The sequence below is a fragment of the Rhinolophus ferrumequinum genome, chromosome 23 (genome assembly GCF_004115265.2).
Source record: "Rhinolophus ferrumequinum isolate MPI-CBG mRhiFer1 chromosome 23, mRhiFer1_v1.p, whole genome shotgun sequence".
Taxonomy (NCBI): domain Eukaryota; kingdom Metazoa; phylum Chordata; class Mammalia; order Chiroptera; family Rhinolophidae; genus Rhinolophus; species Rhinolophus ferrumequinum.
The window spans coordinates 15,506,370-15,526,267 of NC_046306.1; the positions used below are offsets into that span (position 1 = coordinate 15,506,370).

General features: G+C 44.1%; 1 protein-coding gene across 3 annotated transcripts in view; it reads left to right on the forward strand.

The window, feature by feature from the left end:
* ZHX3 (zinc fingers and homeoboxes 3) overlaps positions 1 to 19,898 on the forward strand; it is a 137,555-nt gene that overhangs the window by 17,072 nt on the left and 100,585 nt on the right. For 2 of the 3 annotated variants that reach the window (XM_033094610.1, XM_033094613.1), the window contains exon 1: positions 5,049 to 5,190. The exons of the other annotated variant lie outside the window; for it this stretch is intronic. The gene's annotated coding sequence lies outside the window, so the exon portion shown is untranslated. Of the gene's footprint in view, positions 1 to 5,048; positions 5,191 to 19,898 lie in introns of those variants that run through there. 3 annotated transcript variants of the gene reach the window in all.

The window sequence follows — 19,898 nt, forward strand, 5'->3', positions numbered from 1 at the left end:
ATGAGGTCGTAAGGGTTGTGCCCTGAGCCAGTAGGATTAGTGTCGTAAGAAGAGACACAGGGAGCTCACTCTTCCTCTCTCTGCACACACACGTACTGAGGAAAGGCCATATGAGGACACAGAAGAAGGTGGCCTCACCAGAAACCAAATTGGCTGAAACCTTGATCTTGTATTTCCAGCCTCAAAAACTGAGAAAATTAACTGCTGTTGTTTAACCCACCTGGTCTATGTTATTTTGTTATGGCAGTCCAAGCAGACTAACACATCTAATAGCACCCCAATTTTCCCCTTTAGATCTCACACTTACTGTTTCCCTCAATATCTTTAGGCCAGAGCTTCCTATTTCTGGATCTCATGGTACCAGCACCATGTAAGATTTATGTTTTTGATTACTTGACCAATGTCTGCCTGACTTATTAGATTGAAGCTCTGTGAGGGTCTCTGGTTTTATTCGCTGCTGCATACCCAGAACCTAACAGAAGGCCAGGTACATGGTAGGTGCACAATACAAATTGATTGGGAATGAGAGTGGTGGGTAGGGACAGACAATGCCTTGAGCTGGACACTCAAGCTCATCTCTGGTCCAGCAGAAACTGCATATTTATAAAACAAGATGTGACTCTAAGCCCCACCCTGTGAAGGATTGGGGCTCTTGCCCGTCATGCCTGGCTCAGGTCCTGGGCTGGCCTGGCCTGGCCTACGCCTGCACATGGAAGCAGCAGAACCCCAGCTGTGAGGACTGGCAGAAGACAGGCTCTGACATCAGGCCACATCCTGTTCCTTCTCTGAGCTCTGCCTGCATTATGCTACTCATTCTTAAAAAAGAGCTGGCATATCAATCGGGTAGAATTTTCAGCTTCTCTTCCTGTAGTTCAAAGCTCAGACTTGTTCCCACCTATGCGTCTATAGCCCTGTCTACTACCCAGAGCTGGGCAGGAAACAGCCATTGTTAAAATGCTTTTGGTTTCAAGTATAATAGAGAATCCTACTCAAATTAAAATCAACAATAAAGATGATTTATTGATTTATGGAACTGTTATTTGGTAGATGGACTCAGGTAGGCCTTGATCAGCCCTCCGGCTCTGTTTCTCTTCAATTCTTGCTGCCTTTCCCGATTCCATATGTGAGGTTCATCTTTAGGCTGGCTCTCCTCATGGTTACAAAACAGCTGCCAACAGCAAATGGTTCCTGCCTGACATTCCAAGAGACAGTGAGGGTTTTATGCAATTATTGTGATGAGATGAATGCTGGGTATTGATAGATGTAGGCTGGGGTAATCGGACTGTCCCTGAAGCAGTCAACACAAGGTGGATGAGATTACTTCAACTGGCTTAGAACAGTCAGGGTCCACACCCACATGGGGGAGACGGGGTCTATGCCTCTCAAATTGTCTCAATGCTGTACAATGGAGAGATGGACTGGATGTCAGGAAGATGCATCTGTCAAGCTAGGCTAGATGTTGCTGTGGTGAAAAATAAGCCCCAATCTTGTTTATGTAACAGCAAAACTTTATGTCTTGCTTATACTGCGTGTCCACTGTGGGTCACCTACGGGCATTATTCCATGTTTTCTCACTTCAGGACCCAGACTGATGGAGCTATCACTATCTCAAACATCGTCTATTGCTGTTACTGATGGAAAGAGTATAGAAAATTGTTTACTAGTTCTTAAAATTTGGACCTGGGAGTGACATACTTCTACTCATCCTTTATTGACTACAATAAAAGCAAGTACCATGGTCATTCCTGACTCCAAGCTGTAAGGAAGTATAACACAAGCCTGTGATGTGTCTGGGAAGCAAACTTGAAATCATTGGCTAGCATTCATGTCAACTACCACAGGAGGTCATCAGAATACCCACTACCGAGGGCTCATGGAGACCACCCTAGTTTTTGTCCACTTTTTGTTGGGGAGAAAACAACTTCCTGTTTTGATTGCTACCTAAAAATAGGCCTCCTGACTACACAGAAACTCAATAATCATCTCCTGTGTCACAATCAAATGTTTCTCAGGTTTTGTCCCATAAGTGAAATCAATGGTTCTATTTTCCCATTAAATGAAATCAATGGTTAAGATATCGCCTCAACTCACAACAATTTCCTTTATTGTGGTCTTGATCCACAGAGGTGGGTTCCTGATGAACTACACCACTTGTAAGCTGGACACAATTATCGGTGGTGGGGAGTGGGGTGGCACCGGACTCAAGTTGCATCAACGAGAGCCTCTTCTCTGGGATTTGGAAATTGGAATGATTAGGGATTTTAGTCTTTCTCTGGGTACCTGGAATTGTGTCACGTACTTGGGAGTGGTTGGCAGACATATTTCCCATTGTGTTATCTGGACGCAAAGAAAACAAGTTTGCAGAGAGAATCTTACAGGTAAACCTTGCTCTGCTTCCAGTTCATCCAGAAGTCCAGCTGGGTTCTCCCCCTTGGCCTGAGAGACTCCTCCCCTTCTTCCCCCTTTTATTTTCCTTAAATTGGCCTGATGGGTTACTGGTACTTGCAGCCAACAAACTCCTAACTGATACATGTTCTTTGCCTCTGGATCCTGACCTAAATAGGTCACAGGTGTAGCTCATTCCAATAAAATAAAGCTCAGGTTGTGATTCTGGTGCATCAACTATACTTCTGGCAGTTTCTTTCCTGCTTGAGAAAGCTGATCAGAATGAGTGCAAAAGATTATTATAGGGAACACCTGGAATCTACTTAAATTTTTTTTTTTAAGAAAAATAATTTTCATCCTCAGGTAAGCATGATTCGTGACTTACCTCCTCACACTGGCATTAAGTGCATGCTGCCTCCTCTGCCTGGAGTCTCCTCATTAATTTTTTAGACCCAACCCAATGTCACCTCCTCTTGGAAGCCTTTCCACACTCTCCTATATAGTATTAATTATGTCTGTCTCTCTGCTTCCCAAAGCAGTTGGCACATCTATCTAGTGTTATGTGTTTTCCTCCAGAAGTACTTTGTTACCTGGGTGTCTTCTTTGAAATACTGAGTCTCTCAGTGGTCAGGAGAGTGCCTTGTCTATCTCTGTGTCCCATAGTGCCTGGATTGGAATAGATGCTCAGAAGTTTGAGTAAATGAAGTTAATTGGAACAATATAGCCCATATCTACTTCTATTCATTCAAGAAATATTTATTGAGTACCTGACTATGTCAGGCCATGTTCCAGTTGCTAGAACACAAAGTTTCTGCCCGTGGGACGTTACAGATGATATTCAGGTCATAAGGGCTATGAGGGAAAATGAAGCAGCGAGAAGGGAGAGCAAGTGATTGGGGTTGGGATTTGATATTTTAGTAGAGTTGTCTGAGAAGGTCTTCTTGAGGAGGTGACTTTTGAGTAGATATTTGGAGTAAGGGCACATACCTTTCTTGGGGGAAGAAACACCAAGTGCAAAAGTCCTGAGGTAAAAGTGAGCCTGCATGTTCCAGGAGCAGGAAGACAGCCGGTGTGGCTGGAATGGAGGGAGGGGGTAGAGTGGCAGGAGATGCAGTTAAAGTGGTGGGGGAGGGGAGGAGTGCAGATGATCTAGAATCTTGGAGGCCCTTGAAAAAAAAGCCTTTGGTTTTTGCTGTGAGTGAGGCGGGAAGCCACTGAAGGCTTTAGAGAAGAAATATGTTTTGACTTAGGCGGCTTGAGAACAAGCTCTGTGAGAGCAGAGTGGATTCAGGGAGCAGAGGTAGCAGGTCCTTGCAATATTCTAGGAAAGAGAAGATGAGGGCTCAAATGAGGCTACTTTAAAGGTAGAGCTGACAAACTTTGCTGCTAGACTGCATGTGGGATATGACAGGAAGAGAGGGATCAAGGATGATTCCAGTGGTTTGTCCTGAGCCCCCAGAAGGATGGAATTGACATTAACTGCGGTGGGGAAGGCGGCAAAGGAGCAAGCTGAGGGGCAATTCCAGTTTGGCTTTGGACATGTGAAGTCTGATGTATTGCTCAGTACTTGTGTACGCGTATATATACGTATTTACTGGTTTTCAGATCTGAAGGTTATACGCAATCCGATTTAAAGTTAGCCTTACTTATTTATTGAACAGCAGGCACCGTGCAGAAAACTTCATGTGTGCTGTCATTTAATCCTTTCAATCATTCCTATTGTCTTGGTTACTAATATTTTCATAGCCCTTTTATGGATCAGAGATTAAATAGCATGTACAAAGTCACTCAGCCAATTGTTAATCTGCCAGTATAATGCAGATCTGGGATTCCAACGCAGTTATGTCAGACTGCAGAGATCTTGCTGTTTATTAATCACTAAATTCTAAATGTGGGGACCACTGAGCGTATTTGCTATAGGTTTGGGCTCCAGAACAAAAATGGTGCCTGGAACGTATGACAAACTCAGAAAAGGGCCCACTCCCATCCCAGGTGTTACAGGTTACAAATAGAGCCCGTGAAGAAAGAATAGCATTATTTATTGTACCTGAGAGGGCTAACTGATACTTTAAAGTTCTCAAATACCTGAAGATTCAGTGTTAGGAAAGCAGTTATCAGAAGTTGTTGTTAGGAAATAGAAAAGCTTCAACACTGCAGTGAAGCGTTGGTGGGATAAAAGAAAGGCTGACTCCCAGGTGATGCATCCTGGGAAACACTAGACTGGGGTAGGGGGTGAGAGGGGATGGCCTCTGGCCCCTGGTCCCTGTCCTGCCTACATCCTTTTGAAAGTGCAGCCTGCCGTGGCCTTCCTTAGGTGGTCCTCTAGAAAGACCAGGATATGGAGTACAAAAGCCGGGAACCTCTGGGGCCACAGCATCCGCCCCTGTCCCCTTCTTCCCCACCCCCTTCAGGTTCCACATGGGTAAAAGCATGACCGGCGCCCGCGCATGCGCCCGGGACAAGGTCCGCTCTCCGCGACGTCAGGGGGCTCGCGCCCGCACGAAGGCCCCGCCCCCCGGGCGCCAGAGGCGACTTGGGCGGGGGGCCTCGGGCCACGCCCCAGCCGAGCCGAACGGGGCCGAGCGGAGCCGAGCGCTTCCGAGTGCCGCCGAGCCGAGCCGAGTCGAGCGGCCCGGAGTCGGTTGGTGCAGCTGCGTCCCCGCCGCTCAGCAGTCCGCGGCTCCGGCGTCGCCGCCGCCGCCTCAGCGGGGCCTGCGCCGGCCGGCCGGCCACCCGCCGGGAGGGAGGCTCGGAGCGCAGGGAGAGCGGCCCAGCTACGGGGGCCGCCGCCGCCGCAGCTGCCAGGTGAGCGCCCGCCGCGGCCCGTCAGCCCCGTGTGCCCCCGCCACTGTCAGCCCCCGTGTCTGTGTGTGCCTCTGCCTGTCAGCCCCCTGTGTTTGTGCGAGCTGCTTCCCGCCACGCCTGACCCCCAGCCCTGCCCGCAGTGTACGCCAACCCCTCCCGCCCGCTGCCCCGGGTCTTTCTGTCAGCCGCCAGCACCCCCATGCTGGGAGGCTCCGCCCCTTCCCCCCGAGGCCCCGCCTTCCGCCCATCTGTCATCACCCCCGTCCCCCGCTCCAGGCGCGGGCGTCCTGGGGGCGTGTGGTGCCACCGATCTTGGGGGTCAGCGTAGCCATCCCGGGCCACATAGCTGCGAAGAAAGCAACCAGGGGGTTGTGGAGGGGAAGTGGGGGGTCCGCAGATGCCCGCCTGACCGTGTGAGGGTGCGTGTCCTAGGGTCCGCCGGGTGGGAAGCGCTGCGTGTGCGCCCGAGAGCCTGGAGGGGAGCGCGGAGGACAGTCTCCGACTGACGTGGGGGGGAGGTGCTGGGCGGCCAGAGCCACTTGCTGTCACTCCGCGGGCCCATTCGGTCCGGGGGGTACAGGCCAGTCCCTGCCTGTGGTCTGAAGAGCGTCAGCTCGACAAGGGAGGCAGCTGAACCCGGACTCGACCCACTGGGGTACAGTAGGATCCTGAATCCTGGGACCCTTGCTTGCCCACGCGAAAACAGTAAACCTGGGCGCGGGGTTCCCGGCTGCCGCAGGTGGCGTGTGAGCCGAGTTTGGGGCTTGTCAGACCTTCCCAGTTTGGGATTTTTATTCAGAGAAGCCTGTTGGCAGGACTCAGGTAGAAAGGATTTGAGAGTTTGGGTCATTTTGAGTTGCGTGGTTTGTATTTCTGAGCGGTGATTGCCCGGAGCTTGTGCCCTGGGAGAAACTTCCGTGATGGGGAAGGGACGTATACTCCCTTCTGTTTTTATCTGTGTGATGTGAACACGTAGTATAGTATATTTATTCACGAGACCTCCACACACCCTCAATTTAAAACAGGATTGCAGTAGTTCCCATTTTATACATTTTTTAAATGTTGTTATCTTGATGCTCTTTTATTTGTCGTAACTTAGTAGTGCAATATTTCAAAACTAAGAGAAAATGCGCCCTAAAACAATTTGGTGTTTTGTCGGATAAATCTGAACCACGGGGAAAGAGCCAAAAGCACACTTCATTAGCTGGGACCATTTATTCGGGCTTAATTTGTTTCTAAGAGACATACAGTGGAAAAATCCAGAAGCAGCAAGGTAGTATCAAAGAGTCTTAGGAAATTAATGAAAAGGGCCTTCTATTGCTGCCTTGGAAAGATGGTATCAAACTTGCTTTAGAGGACAGAGCTACTATGTAATGATAAACATATTAACCAAGTTGGTGTTTTGACCTTGATACCTTGAACAGCGCTTGATTTGTGCAGTGCTTCCCAACAAACATTGCAGGGGCAGCGGGGTAATTTTTGGAGGAAAATGTTTCCCCTGTTTCATGTTTTGTTTTGTTTTTTTTTTCGTAAGTAAGATTTCAGACTAAGGCAGTCTCATGGTGGGAATGTTGTTGTTTTTTTTCCTTTAAGATAACATTAAAAAATTACAAAAAGTAATTCATGTTTAAGGCAGAAAACTAGAAAAACAAAGAAAAGCCTAAGAAAAAAAACCCCACAGTGCCACAAACCATAGTAAACCAGTTTGGTATTTATCTTCTGTTCCCATGGATAAGTATTTTTTCCTACAAAAATGCTACCATAGCATAAGGTTGTTTAATTGTATTTTTTCACGTATAAATAGATTATGAGAGATATCTATTTGTTTTATTTTTACGAGTAAGAACTTGTGTTCCCTTTGTGATCTTTTTAAAAAGTAAAAGATCTTTTTAAAGCGCTCCAATATCTTCTTGTTTTAAAGTAAAATCTGAAGTCCCTGCCGTGGCCTGCAAGACTACCTCCTGCTCCTCTGCCCCAGCTGTGCTGGGTGGAGCTCTTTGCTGTGCCCTACAAACCTCGCGCATATGGTAGCCTCAGTGCCTTTGCATCTGCCTGGAACTCTGTTCCCTGGATATCAGGGTTCTTGCCGCAGGTCTCTGCTCAGACATAACCTTATCACGCTTTTCCTGACCACTGTGTGTAAAATACACTCCATTCCCCTGTCCTCCTCACCCAGCTTACTTGTCTTCATAGCACTTACCACAACTTGGTAAATACAGACTTATTTATTCGTTGGCTTATTGTGTCTCCCCCGCTCCCGCCCCATTAACCTAGAAGTGTGAGACTTTTTCACTGATGTAATAACCTCAGGGCCCAGAAAAGCACCTGACACATGTATGGGTGCTTACTCAATATTGGTTAAATGGGCGAATGAATGAATGATCATTATCCATCCATCCATTCATGTGACCTTACTGGTCGCCTCCTCGGCTTTTAAATAGCGAGTACCATGAAACGGGGTGACAGTCCCTTAAAAGTCAGGACAGCCCTCTCCTTTACATATCTGAGGAGAAGAATTTTACAAAGTGAGTCTTATGATCCTAAAAAGAACCACAGTCTTGATTTAACTTCACAATTGAGGGAAGGAACATTTTTGGCAAATGTTACTGACTTTCCTTCTTATGCATATTCCCTTGTGTCACATTGGAAATCTTTGAAACATATAAAGTATCCCAGTTATGTTTACAGCTGTGATTTCAATTTGGTAGTTCTCAGTGATAGTATAAGCTTCAAGAGCATAGTGAGCTTTTTGTGTCAACAGATACCTAGAGATATAATTACAGCTTTAATGTGTTTTCATTTGAGGAGTAGCTGTTATGTTTACTTATTTTCCTGGCAATTCTATCCTTTTCAACTCCTTGCTTATCAGTTTTTGGATGGCCTGGCAGGTATACTTAAGTGTTTTGTTTTTGTTTTTAACATTTTAAAATAAATCCTTGATCTTTTGAGCATTTTACATCTCTCATGTGACTCTTGAACTGTTTGAAAGTACCAGTTTCATCTTTCAGGATGAAATGACATCTGTAATAAAACATAATTGCATTTTCATTATAAAGATGGGAAAAATTGTATCTTAAGGTAGAATGTTTACAGGCAGGACACTACAAGAGTAAGTTTTTTAAAAGCTTGAATTTCAAGTAGGCTACTTTTAATTTTTGTGAGTTTTTAAAAAAATCCTTGCTTTTACTCTTAAGGAAGAAGATCCCTCTGAACACGATCCAAACACTATTTCAAAAAATTTTCTCATGCCCCAAATTTACAGAACTTGGGGGGAAAAATCCTAATGAAACTTTTATGCTTTTAAAGGCCTAAAGATAATGTGTTAAGAATTTATTTTTAATTTTTCTACAGGCATTTCTTGAGCACATATTTGGGGCAGTGTTTTTTTTTTTTTTATGAGCTCCATGACCCTGTTCAGTTTTAGGTTACCAACTTGATTTCTTATTGTTTCTTCTCTTTTCTCACTCCATTACCTCCCTTCTCTCATCATATTCTCTCCCAAAGTGATCTCATCTATTCCCAGGAGTTTAATACCCTCTGGATGCAGATGACGCCCTCAGTTACACCACCCGCCTGGCCCTTTCTCTGGTTCCAGACTTGCATTCTCAGCTGCCTCCTTCCTGTTATCTCTACTTGCTGCCTCACAGGGATCTCAAACGTCACAGGTCCGAGATGGGTCTCTCAGTCTTCTTTTTAAACTTCCAGATTTGTATTCCCCATGCCTGCCCCCCCCCCCCCCCCCCCGCACTCACTGTTCAGGGCAGACGCCTGAAAGTCGTCTTTGATTCTTCCTGAGTCCTCACCCCGCATCCAAGCCTAGCCTCCAGAATCCCACAAATCCTCTGTTTCCTCCACCCTCCTAATCTAGCCACCATCCTCTCTCAGCTAGATGACTGACCCTACCGGTTACCTAGTCTCCCAGCTTCCATTCTTGCCTTCTTCTGACCTATTCTACCCCCCCTGCCCCCCCCCCCCCGTAACCAAAGTGACCCTACCAAAAACGTAAGCCAGAACACACCACCTCCCCGCTAGTGTCTTCCCACTGCACTTAGCCCCACACCCACTTGTTCTGAGGTGTCCAGCCTCCGCCTCCCTCTCCAACCTCCGCTCCTTGCTCAGCGTGCTTCTGTCAGGTCGGAGCACCGCCAAGTTCTCCCCTGTAGGGACCCTTCCCTCGGCCTGCCCCTCACACTTACCTCCTCATAGGAAGATCCCTCTCAAACACCTGGTCGCAGCTCAAATGGCGCTCCTCAGAGGGGCCCTCCCTGACCACCCCGGCCGCAGCAGCTTCCTCCCCAAGGTCCCCTCTCTCAGGACTTGTGCATTTCTTGCTTAGCGCTTCACCAACATTCCAAGTGTTTCATTGATGTTAGCTTCCTTCTGTAATGTCTACTCCCCCAACAGACTGCAGGACATGTGGGGGCAGGGCTGGCCTTGTCCTGTTGATGGTTCAGTCCTGGCACCCGGTGCTCCGCCCGCAGTCCCATAGGTGCAGGGCTTCGATGTGCTGTGGACAATCGTCATTGTAACAGCTGACTTTTTCTTCAAGGCTGACTTTGTGCCAGGGCCATTGCTAAGTGCATTCACGCTTTATCTCTGAATACCTGGGAGAACCCTTAATAAGGTGCTGTGGTTATTACATGACCATTTCTACTTTTAGTGGGGAAAATGGCCCTTAGAGAAGGTAAGCAACGTTTAAGGTTTCACAGCTAAGAAAGTGGTGGAGCTGAGATTTGAATCTACATGATCTGAGTGTAGAAATGTCCCTCTGACTCATTACTGTCTTCTGATATGAATGTAGGAATGAATGTGAAATATGCAGTAATATTAATATTTGATAATTCCTCATGTTTGTGTTTCTAAACATATATCGGAGTATAAAAACTAAGAATGCTTGGGTTAAGATATTGCATTTCCGGGGAAGTTTCTGATCATAACCAGTGTGCAAATCACGCAGATTAGGTTGTGTTCAGGCTCTGTTTTTGCTTTTACTTTTGTCACTTTCCAGCTACAAGCCCTTGGACAAATTATTTAACATGTCTAAGTTCATTTTTTCAGCTGTAAATGGAGAAAATGAATAGTTCTTATCTCACAGGGTCATTGTGAGGAACATAATTGTACACCAAAAAAAATCCATGTTAGCTATTAGTATTATAAGAAAGAAAACAAATCCCTCAGGAAAAGACTTGTAGACCCACCAACAAATTCGAGTTCGGGTAAAAGTGAAGGAGAGCATAACAGTACTGCTTCACTGACTCTGCTTTTGAATTATAAAAATCATCGGGGAATTCACTATTTGGCTTGGAATTTATAATCTATTGATGTATGGCAGCTTTATGTTTAGATGTAAACTTGTTAAATGCTTGGAGGGAAGACACCTTTCTTCTTTTTAAAACTCTGTCTCATCTTAAAGATTCTCAGGGTAGAGAGATCTTTTGAAAGTTCGGCTATTTTTATACTTTTCACCAAAAAGGTGCTCACCACCATTACTGCTTACTTCAGTAATGATTGTCACTGGGGAGCTTACTTCAAATCACTGAGCGACCAGTAGACCTCGTAGTACAGGTGCAGGGGGCTTGGGCACAGTTGCTTTTTTTGGTGGAATGTCTTATATAAGCCAGGACCAGTCTGGTGGTTTCCATCATCTCTGTGAAATAGAGGGTGAGGTTGTCTGCTAAAAGTGGGAAGAAGTTAGAGCAAAAACAAGGAGATTTGATGTACAGTTGAGAGCAGGAACAGGAAGAGTGACCGTCGGGCAATGTCCATGATCTCCAGGCAGTAGGATCTTCAACCCATGGAGGTAGAAGACCATGGGTTGATTGAGACACCAGTAGCAGTCAGCTGCCTGGTTTTAGGAGCAAAGAAGGCATATAGTTGGACTGAGCCAGGGTTGGAGTTTACGGGGAGAGGCAGCAGAAGGCCAGTGGGACCAAGGAGCTGAGGTATTGACCAGACAGTGACGACATGGTAGGTAAAGGTGTCTAGGCTGAGTGGGAGGAGAGAAGGACCAGAGGTGTGGATGAAGTCAAGGATGGGTGTGTTGGGTTGATGGAGTAATAGGAGGGTGTGGTTAGCGAGGGACACCTGAGTGGAAGATGTCTGAGTTGGAGCAATTAATTATTGACTGGACGTGTCCGGGCCCTGGGTTTTGCCTCCTGAATGGCTGAAGTGAATGCATTCAGTGGAAAGGAGTGAAGTCAAGGTCAAGTAACGGAGAGGCTGGAGAGTTCTTTGGGCCATCCATGTGGTCGATCAGAGAAGGCATCAGAAAGATGGCAGGACATTTGGGGTGGCGAGAAGGAAGGTGTGCTAGGTCTTCAATAAATGAAGTACCAGCAATAAGAAGAGGTGTTATGATCAGCCTGCAGGAGCCTCAGATCAGGGAGTTTTGGGAAATGCAACTGTAGTGGATTAAAACATGGTCTAGAAGCCAACTGCCTGTGTCTGAAGGTGAGACGGGTGGGAGTGAGCCTTTGCCCACGTCCTTTAATAGATCGCTTTTCCAGGTCTGTCTGACATCAGAAGGTGTGAATTAAGGGAGCCTCTATTAGAGGCAAATATACTGACAAAAACAAGAAGAGACAGCTGGTAATGACAGAGGCAGAAACGCTATACAAAGTAATTCAAAGGATGGCAGTGGGGGGACATTCATTGTAGAGGAAACAGTCTTGTTAGCCTCTGTGGTCTCTGAATACAGTAATTAATCATAATTATCTTGTTCAACAGGAATAGGTCAAATTATGGTTTAGTTAGTTCAGAAAGGCTGAGAAGGAAGTAGTGCAATTTAGAAAGCTTTCCTTCATAAGCTTGCATGTTTTAGTGCTTCGGTTATCCCTAAAATTAACTTATGTGACACAATTCTGTCTCTGAAGATACTGGATTTAAAAAACCATTTACTCCCTTCTCTCTTCAACCGAGCTCAGGATTGGGTGTTACCTGTCCTTCACAGCCCTGGTGGCTGTGTCATCGCCTCTCGTCGTGATTTACATAGGAAGGACTCAGAGAAACCCAGGAAATCTAGCAATGAAGTTATATGGTAGAGAGTGTGTGTGATCGAAAAGAGGGTAGTCAATATGAAGAAAACTTCGGCCTTATTTCACATCTTAATCTGAACAAGAAAACTTTCTGGAGTAAAACCATGGGAATACAGTGTGTATGGAAAAATCTTTCTGCATCATTCATCTCAAGATATGCACATCAGATATCAAACTGGACACAAGCCACATGAGTATCCGAATTATGGAGAGAAGCCAGACAAATGTAGTGAGTGTGGGAGAGCCTTCTGTTATCTCCAGTGTTTTGAAAAACATAAAAAAAATTACAATGGACAGAAAACCTATAAAGTAGGGAATGTGGGAAAACATTCAGTTCTTCAACTTCACTTTATATACAAGAAAGAGCCCACAATGGAGAGAAGCTCTATAAATGTAAACAATGTGGCAAAGCCTATAGAAATCAAACTTTTCAAACACATGAAAGGACTCACAGGAGCGAAACCCTATGAATGTAGAAAATGTAAAGCCTTCACTTGTTTTAGTTCCTTTTGAGAACATGAAAGAACTCACATTGCAGAGAAACCTAATGTATGTAAACATACATATATTATGTGGTATGTATGTGGTATGTAATGTGGGAAAGCCTAATGTATGAGAGTGCCTTACAAACACACTAGAGGTGTGTTCTCCCACAGGTGAGAAACCCTGTGAACATGAGCCGCGTGGTAAAACGTGCGGTTCTCATCTAGGTTCCCAAACGTGAAAGAACTGACACTGGAGAGAAGCTCTGTGCATGTAAGGAATGTGGAAGAGCCTTCACATGGTACCAAATTTTTGAAGACATGAAAGAAAATTCGCTGGAGAGAAGGCCTTTGAATGTAACGAATGTGGGAAAGCCTTTAGATGTTACCCAAGTTTTCAAACACATGAAAGAAATCCTACGGGGAAACCCTATGAATGTGAGGAGTGCGGGTTAGCCTGCAGACATACAGTGCCTTACGAAGACACAAAAGCACTCACCCTGGAGAGAAACCCTGAACGTAAGGAATGTGGAAAAGCCTCCATAGAGAGATCACAGTTGTTCCTTAATAACACAAAATAATTCAGACTGGAGAAAAATCACATGTATGTAAACAATGTGAAGCATTTAGTTGTCTCAGTGATCTTCAAAAACATGCAAGAAATCTCACTGGAGAGAAACTGAAAGTAAACAGTGTGGTGAAGCTTGGAGAGAGCCTCGTTTCTTACAAACACGTGACAGAACTCATTGGAGAGAAACCATGTGACTGTAAGGCATGTGGGAAAGCCTTCATTTATCACACAACATTTCGAAGACATACGACAGTGCCCACTGGAGAGAAACCATATAAAATTGCAGAATTTGGGAAAAGCTTCAGTTATCCCGGTTCCTTTTCAACACATGAAAGGACTCACTGAATATAACTTTTCAAATATAAACAGCATGGGAAAGACTTGAATTGGCCCACACACCATTTCATGTGAAGACTCCTAATGGAAATTAAATAGAAATATAAGTAATATTAGAAAACTTAATAGACATTAATCCATGTATATTGTGCCAGAAAGCTTTCAACATAAAAGAGTTCTTATTCATGTTGTAAATATATTTTATTTATTGAACTTTTGTTTATAGTACATCATTGGACTGTGGATTTCTACTAATTACTTTCAGAAGTGAATATTCGTGGGAGAATTCTGAGAGTTGTCTTTCAACAATAGTACATAAGATTAATAGGCAGTGTCTTTTCCTTAAAACATTTAATATTTTTCTCCATTTTGAAGCTTGTTAGATCCATGGGTGAATTGAAGTGTATTTTTATGTGCAGTTAAGTTAAATATCTCTTTAAAAGTTTTATTTGTTCTGTGTTAAGGGGCCATTGGAAAAGGATAGTTTGGTGTTTGGATTTTCCTAGTGACCTTGAGGCAGTCTTTTATATCCCTGGTCCATTATCCATTATATATGTTCTATCTTTCGCTCTGACAAAGCTCCTTTGTGGGGGTAAGGGGTATAAGGGTCTTTTTCTATTTTCCAGACAAATAGTTGGAATAAGTTTTATGTATGGCAAGTTTATGAAAGAATATAGTTTCATGTAAATTATTATTTTCATATTTGGCCCTTTGCTTTTTGTCCTTCCTTCTGACTAACACTTGGTGGATAGATTTTGGTTTAAGATGAGGGCAACAAAATCTAGAGTTGGAGATATTCTCCCCCGTCAATAAAGTTAGGAGCTTGATTTTCTAAAATCCGCCTTCTTTATAGTTCCATGTTAGAATTCATTAATAGCCACACTTGCATGAGATTTTAGAAGGTAAAAACGAAAAAGGCGTTAGTCAGATTTTGGAGCCACCATTCAGACAGACACACAGACACACAGACACATAGTAGCCAGAGGAACACCATCTTCCAACCCATAATCTGGATTCTTTGACCTTCCAATCAAGACCATCCTAAAACCACTACCAACTGTCTGGTATTTATTGTCTGAGAGGTGTAGCTTTCCACTGATTTCTTCACAAGTTCCACATCAAAGATCCACCAGAGTTTGTATTTTTCTGTAAGCCCTCTGGTGTCCACCAGGAAGCTTGTTCAGACTCTTATGCCTGTCAGATTCCCCTCTTCTCTAGATGATATGCATGTAAGGTCTAATTCGTATAGGAAACCCCATTATGCACTAACAGTGCTAGTGAGGATGCTTTCCTGATTCGCCATGGCCCCCACAGTGCTGCGCTCAACAAGGAAAACGGGGGTGTCGGCTGCATGTGCAGTGGCTGCCTCCACCAGCCCTGCCTCCTGGCAGGAAGACTCCGGATGTCCCGTTACTTGTAGCTGAATGTCATCCCTCAGTATGTTTTCAATGGTATTTGATTGTGATTAAAAGTATGAGGGATTTTTTTGGTCAAATGTACACTTGTGTAGGTGTTTCATAAAAATACTGTTTTCTAAGCTTTTGTATGCCAACAAATATTGTTTTTCATTTCCTGAGAAAATGTTAGAAATGTCCCATTATAATTACAGATTTTCAAATTAACTTTGTGACTCTCTTCATTTAAAAAAAAAATTTACTCAATGACAAGCCAAAGACAAGAGCCGTTATTATCCCACGGGACTGTGTACATGATTAGATACTTAATATCACGGTACCAGTAGCCCCACCATCCCATTCCCCTATTTTCACCAAGAAAATTCTGTTCCTTTTCATGGCAAGGAAGGGGAATCCTGCAAAAGAATAGCTGCTGGGGGCAGGGAACTTTGGAGTTAGCCTGTCTTGGCTGACCACTTAGAATCCCCTATTGCTAGGAAGGAGGTTTCGAGTTTGGCTTGCAGTGTTTCTTCGAATGCTTAAACTATACTTACCACCGGGCTTGTCATACCCAAACACTAAAGCGTTGGGAAAAGGAAGTTGTAGAAGTGGTTGCTACCGACCTTGAGCCTAAAACTTGACTTGCTCTAGCATGTGCTCCATTTCTTACTTCCTTTTAGCACTGCTAGTCCTGAGAAGCCTGGCGTTCAAGCTGGTGAACTGGGTGCCAAACATGGCATAGCATCTCGGTTATATTCCTGTCACTTACCACATCCTTCCACGCGCTGTCTCATCTCCTTGGTGAACGGCAGGGAGCCACTTGAATGCACATCTTGAGACCTATTAGGTTGGTGCAAAAGTAATTGCGGTTTTTGTAGTTTTTTTTTTTTTTTTTTTAACCTTTTAAACCGCAATTACTTTTGCACCAACCTAACAGAAAATGTGGCAGTGGAGATTTAGCAATGAACTCCACCAGAACTTTCAGTTTGCAAGCTGAGATTTTTAAAAAGTATTTCTATTTTAGAAGAAAATAGGAATTCAGAGTATTTTTCCCTTTTAGTAAAACACTTTCTTTTAAAGCTGAGAAATACTGAGCCAGAGGCCCCCGAGTATTTTAATGGTAGTAACATGGTCTCTAATATCAGACTTTCCCGCCCTACGGAGCTCAGGAACCCTCGAAGGCTTTGCTGTGTTACGGTGTTCTTTCTAATGCTTGAATCGCTAAGAGTATTCCATTTGTGAAGTATTTGTATGCTTGCTGTGAACCAGGCCCCTTGGGGTTAAAAAAGAGGGTCCCTGGTCTCAAGGAACTTATTTTTTTTAAAGTTAGACTAGGTGTATTTAAATCTCTAACCTCAAGTTGACTATGCTCTGCTGCGAAGGAGGTACCGTGTTTCCCCGAAAATAAGACCTAGCCGGACCATCAACTCTACTGCATCTTTTGGAGCAAAAATTAACATAAGACTCGGTCTTATTTTACTATAAGACCTGGTATAATATAATATGATATGATATGATATGATATAATGTAATGTCATATAACACCAGGTCTTATATTAATTTTTGCTCCAAAAGATGCATTAGAGCTGATGATCCGGCTAGGTCTTATTTTCGGGGAAACAGCGTATAATCAAAGTGTAGGATCACAGACAAAAGAGAGGTTACTCCTCGTGGTGGGTGGAAGTGACAAGAGGGCATTGGAGCACGCTTTCAGGGAGCGTTTGTAATCAGACTGCATCTGGAAGGTTGGGTAGAATTTTGACCCATTATATTTGATATTCTCTGTTTGCTAAGGCATTTATTTTAGCAAGACTACAGAAATGTTTTGGTACTTAATGAACTAGCTTTGAGTGATCTAAATGACTCACTTGTCCAGAGTGCCTCATTCCTCAATTGTTTTGGATAGCTTGTCTCTGTAATCACCATATGAAGTATTAGGAATGTATGGTGGAGAAGGGCTTTCATGGAAGCCCTTAAAAATCATCTCGGGATCATAGTGAATATCTCAAATCCCAAGAGAATTAGAAATATAATGCTGTGGTGATGACAGAAAATCAGAATGATAATGGAAGATATAGGTGTGGGTATATGATTTAGGAATTGGGGAAGGATGGAGTTCTACGTGTTGTGGTGAGGCGTTTGATAGGAAAAGAATCTTCTGCCCGCTTAGGAGGCTCTTGAACACTCACCGTCTCATTTCTGAGTCTCTTTCTCAGGGATGGTGGGCAGTGAAGGTAGGAGAGCCCTGTGGGCTGAGGTCGTAATAAGCTGAAGGAGGCCGGCTCCTCCTGTTCTTTCTCCCTTACTCGAGCTAAGCAAGAGGGTTTTCCATTTTCACAGGAAGGCTGCAAAGCCAGGCTCAGGATTTCTCTTTCTGCCGGAAGCCTCTGTGTGTTTGTTTCTGGGCTTATCCTACCTCAGAGCTGTGTGTCACTGCCACAGAGTGGCTTCTCTCTTGCTGCCGTGTGGCCCTCCGGGTGCATCCTCACTTCTTCAGCGACCCCGAGTCTCGCCGTGGTAGGTTAGTTATTGCTGCACCGTTGGGCCAGCCTTGCAAATGCTGGTTGTTATACCTGCCACCTTGCTGTTTCTCCTTTCCTGTGTTAAGGCTCTATTTTCAGTCTTCCAATGGCCCCATCAAAACAACACTTAATTTTCCAGGAAGCTGAAAAACATACCACTTGCTACCTTTTGTGCTGAAATGGGGCCCTGGCTCAGAATTCTGATCTCCTTGGGAACCAACTCATGCAGTTATGAAAAGATAGTATTTCCCTTTTTGTTTATTCCTGATAATGCCAATAGCATTTAAAAGCCAAGATATTTGGCAATGCTGTATGCCTCATTTAACCATGGAGGTGACTAAAGCAGCTCTAATAAAAAGAATTCAGCTTCTAACCAGTAATGCACTTACATTATATGCCGACTATGTGTCACGTAGGGTTTCCAGGCGGGAACTCCTGCCTGTTCTCAGGAATTTTTTTCGCTTTCCCGCTCCCGAATCCCGAGAAAAGTTGGTCGGGAAATTGGGAAAATCGACTCCTTGAACCCAGGTGGTTGGTAGTATCGGCCGTCACTTTGTGGAAAAGATTCATCGTGGAGAACAGAAAATAGTTTATATCTTGGGATTTGGCAATGGGAAAGCGGAAAAAATTCCTAAGAATGGGCGGGAATTCCCACCTGGAAACCCTAGTGTCAGGTGCTGTGCTAGACACCAATGGGAGCAAGTAAGACGTGGGTATGTACTTTAGGAATTGGGGCAGATGGAGCCCTAAGTGATGGTGAGGTCTGGATAGGAAAGGAATAGTCTGCCAGGTTAGGGGGTCTCTTGAACACTCACTGTCTCATTTCTGACTCTCTGGCCTGGTGCCACGTACAGTCTGGTAGCTCCATGGCCCGGAAGCCACGATAGATTTACAGAATAATGGGGCCGGAGGCAAAAAGGCCTGGTGTCTAGTTCTGCTTTTGCCTTTTATCAATTACATGACCTCAGGCATTTGCCTCTGTTTTCCGTCAAGTGGAATGAAACACCTTTTAAAAAGTTTCATAAGACTTTTATAATACTTAAATGACACTACACAGAAAAGAGCTTTGAAAAGGTCAGGTTACTATATATGCAAATATAGGTGGGTGATCAGCGCCTGCCGTGTTTAATAGGAATAGCTAATGGAGAGTGGCCCGTAGCCATGGCTTCCAAGTCACCAAATACAATACTTGGACTAAATATTATTAATATTTCACTAATTGTAATGTTTATTAATAAATAAGGAAACTAGCTACATTTTGGTGCCTGGGGTTAATATAGGCAACTTAGTCATCCCTAAAGAACTGTAGATTTAATACATACTGGCATTGTTTCAAAAAATAGTGCTTCTAGGTATTTACTATATAAACAGAAATGTATTACTACAACGATGGGTATGTGGTAATGCTAATAATCTAATTCATACAATGGAATTAGAGTGCAGTAAGACAAAACATGATCTGAGCCATAATTATAACACAATAAAAAGTATGCTTTGTAAATGCTAGAAGATGACCTGTAGTTTTCGCAGATTTAGGTACATAAGGAGCTTTGAATTTCATGGTTCCTTTTTGGTTCCAACCTTCTGTTGTTTTTGTGGTGTCTCTTACCTGCATATCGCTGAGGAACTAAGACCTTTCATTGTAGATATTTCCTCTAGAAACCTGGACAACAGGTTTGGTCTTTCTGAACCTCAATTTTCTTGTAAAATGTGGCCTTTTCTTTCTTATGCCAACCTCACAGGGTTGTTGAGACATTCCAATAAAGTACTAGATTGGATATGCTCCTATGTGAGTGACGGTCCTCATTCCATCACAGGTGTAGTGGCTGGGTAGTTCTGGCCAACAAACGCCACAGAATGTTGATTTATAGCACAGCCCTTGTTCAAGTTTCCTGGTTCTTCCTCCTCTCGATTCAGTGCCTTCCACATCTTTTTGTCCCATTGTCATTCAACAGCATTTCACTTTATATCTGGTTGGCAATTTGCCAGCATTTATTGAACTTCTGCTGCATGTCAGGCATTGTATACGGTGCTGAAGATATTGAGGTGAGAGGGCCAGACCCTGATTCCAGAGTTCCCATTTGAGGGGGGATGAGCCCAAGACGGCAGCACTAATTCTTCCCTGAATTTCCAGCTTGCTGGTCTTCCCTACACATTTCAGACTCGTCAGTCCCTGCAGTTGCGTGAGCCAACTTCTTAAAATAAGTCTCTTAATTTGTGTGTATACATACATCATACATAGATACATACATACATACAAGTACACACATTCATTCTATTGGTTCTGTTTCTCTGGAGAATCCAGACTGATATAGTACTCAACAAATGCTGTCGTTATCAGTGAAGAGGAGGCACAAGTGTGGTAAGCA